The following is a 3,504-nucleotide window of genomic DNA, read 5'->3' as shown; positions in this document are numbered from 1 at the left end:
TTATAATGTTTACTGTTTTTATATAACACGTGAACATAAAAGCAACCTTAAACAATTTGTTTCAGTGAGAATCTCCACAGTGCAACTTCCCTGATTGAGCCACTAGGAGGCGACAGAGACTGAGCCTGTTCATCTCACTAGAGAAGGCCAGTGAGTGTATATATACTGTAATATACTATAATCACTGGTGGCGTAGCCACGGGTGTGCCAGGGTGTGCCGGTGCCACCCACAGTGGCAGCTGGCACACCTAAAAATAGTCCAGAATAATTTTTTAAGTCTTGATAAAACAATAAAAATCTAAACTTGACCTATTGTTATTTACTTACAATTTGTTAATTTAAAATGAATTAAATGTTTTAATTATTATCGTAGAAAAAAATCTGCCGACATTTGGACTGCCAACCAATCCGCAAACAGCCCCTGACTGTCATACGGTAACACGGTTGCGCTGTTGAGGCTCGTGTCTCATGAGAAATGGAAACAAATGAGCCCAGATCACACAAAAAAAAACTAAATGAACATACACAGCGGTAGAAATTCATGTGGAGTTCTTATATTTATAACATATGATATGATACAGTTAAGCAACATCACACAACGAGTGCAATACCATCACGATTGAAAATGTGCCACTGATTTCATATGACAGTTTAATAAACAAATTAATACTTACATTTTAGACACAATATATTGACTGTTTTTTGTTGTATTTGAGCAGCGAAAATAGTTCCAAACAAAATCACAGCAGAACCACAGCGCATCTCACCAGAACCGCATTACTGAATCTGAATCATGATTCAGCGTTTTGAATGAATCGGTTGAATAAATGGTTCAACGACTCACAGTAAGACGGCGATCTGCCGCCACCTATTGGTGGTTTCGTTTTGGTTTAGTTTTGTGTTTAAAAGTATCATTCTTTCCAATATTTCATATTTGTATATTCAAAAAAAACATTTAAAACAATCTCATAACATTATTTAATGCCATTGTAATTTTTCACTGTAAATTATTTAATTTGATTGGTAGCAGCCAGTGTCTTATTATTTTAATTTAATTTATTGATCAAATTTTAAAATTTTAAATGAAAGATGAAGCATATATTTGAAATGATTAAGGAAAAATGCGCTTTATAAAGGTTAAAATATCATAAATATGCAGATTTAAATATGTCAAAGTTGACTGAAGACTGATGAGAATATTGCTTTATTATTGCATTTTTTTCTGGACAAGTAATTTTTTGACCGATTTACTTGTTCGAAAGACAAGTACATGAAGAGGCTTTATGTCGAGCCCTGAGTTATATTTTATATAGTATTATGTTTATGTGGCGCTGAGTAGCCTATAGTTTTACACATCAACCCAGTCTATTCTGTAAAGTTAGAGATAGGCAGAGTCTGGGTTTATTGCACATTAATCTGACAATAAATGTGGCACACCCAGTTTTTCTTATGCACACCCAGAGACTCTTTTCTGGCTACCCTAGTGTACTATATATATATATCAATTATATACGAGTGTGATCTGTAGAATGAACAGGTTTAAGATGACTTATACTGCATTCAAACTACACCAAAGCAATATCATGCTGACGTGAATCTGCAATAAATCAGCCGCTTCAAATGTCAAAATATGTTATAAAATGTACTTCAAAGGCCAAAATAATAAATTTACAATCTTAGAATATATTTTGGACTATAGGTACTTATGTAAATATATATTAGCATCCGTATTTTGGGGGATTTTTTTTTTTGTATATTTTGAAATATATTCAAAAATATATAAAGAAATTGACCTGTGGGCCTTTTCACTGAGAAATATTATGTTTTATTTTAGTTTATGATCAGTAATGGTTTATAATTATACAATAAGGTGGGCCTAAAAAGTATTTGAATGCTTAATTCAATTCAATCCAACTGAATTATACTTAAATGTTGTAATGTTATTGCACTAGAAATGAAAATATTTTAAAGAAAGCACATTTTTCAAGCAAAACATTTCAAGTTTGTTGTTTTTATTTTAGTTTTATTAATATTTTAAACAAGCCATTATTTTTATATTTGTAGTTGTCATGTTCGATAGTTTAATTTTTATACATTTTGTTATGTGCTTTTGTCAGTGTTTTTGTTTAAAAGAAATACCATTTAGGTTTCCTTTTTTATTATTTATTTATGTCCAGTTAATAATGTCAAAATTAATCTTATTTAATTTTATTGCCAATACAATATTTCTAATTTTCATTTAGTTTAAGTTTGTCAACTAACGTTCATATTCTATTTTATTTCAGCTTTATTTCAATTGACAGAAATATTTTTAGTTAAAACTGCAGTCCATAACTTTTTTGTGTTCAAAATGTCCAAAAATTATATAATGAGCAAGGATGTCATAAATCCATTTTCCAAACCGTGTTTTTGTCTTATCCTGAATCACTATGATACGCCTATAATAAGTGTTTATATTCGGACTATTTTAGACTGGTTTGTGCGTAACTCGTCATAGACATAAACAGAAAGAAGTAGTTCCAGCTACAATGTTCTTCCGCAAGATGCATGCAGTTCTGTTAACTAACCGCTAGAGCGCCAAATGTTAGGGACTGCAGCTTTAATTTTAATAATCAATCAACCAATTAATCATCCAATGAATCAATCAATCAATCATTAATCAGTCAATCCATCCATCCATCCATCAATGTCAGTGAAGCGACGCAACTGACTGGAAGGTCACATGACAATGACAACATGGTGAATATAGTGCGTCCAGATTACAACACACTCACACTATGAAGAGTTTGTGAGTTTGACCAACACGAGGAAAGGTCAGGCCTCTTATGTTCACGTGTTCTACTGTAATTTTGTGATAACAACACGTGATGTCAAAGCTGTTCACTTCCGTGGACTGGAAATTAAGGCCTATGCTTTTCTATTGCAACTTCCTCAACAAATCCATCCGCAGGTCAGGTGGTGCGAGTGGAGCTCTCAGACAGTTCCGGTAATTACACGACACGTGTGTTTTACTAAGATGGGAACAAGTTGGAATGTAATTATGGTAATAATTCTAATGAGTTCAAACTCCAGGACGTGATTGTGAAGGTCACGTGATGTTCAGAGTCACTGAGGGAGAAACACTCTCATGTTTCCAGCGCTGCTCGTGTATATTATATAAATTATTAATAAAATATATGAATTATTATGAATATATATATTAATAATAATAAAAATATGTCCTTTAATGTGGACTGTAAATAAATAAGGTGAATAACTTTTATTATATAAAGGTTCTGTATGTACAGTACACACACACACACACACATATATATATATATATGTGTGTGTGTGTGTGTGTGTGTGTGCATATATATTTAATATAGCTACTGTAATATTATCCCCAGAAATTGAGAACTAAAAATGATGATTAATTGCTACTAATTACAGAAAAATGTGTGATTAATTAGTTAATTTAGTAATTGATTGACAGCGTTTATACTGTACATATATAATTTTAGGCCT

Source organism: Rhinichthys klamathensis, unplaced genomic scaffold (genome assembly GCF_029890125.1).
Source record: "Rhinichthys klamathensis goyatoka isolate OS25496 unplaced genomic scaffold, OSU_Roscu_1.1 h1tg000866l_1, whole genome shotgun sequence".
NCBI classification, from domain to species: Eukaryota; Metazoa; Chordata; class Actinopteri; order Cypriniformes; family Leuciscidae; genus Rhinichthys; species Rhinichthys klamathensis.
Note: the sequence above shows the minus strand (reverse complement) of the source record.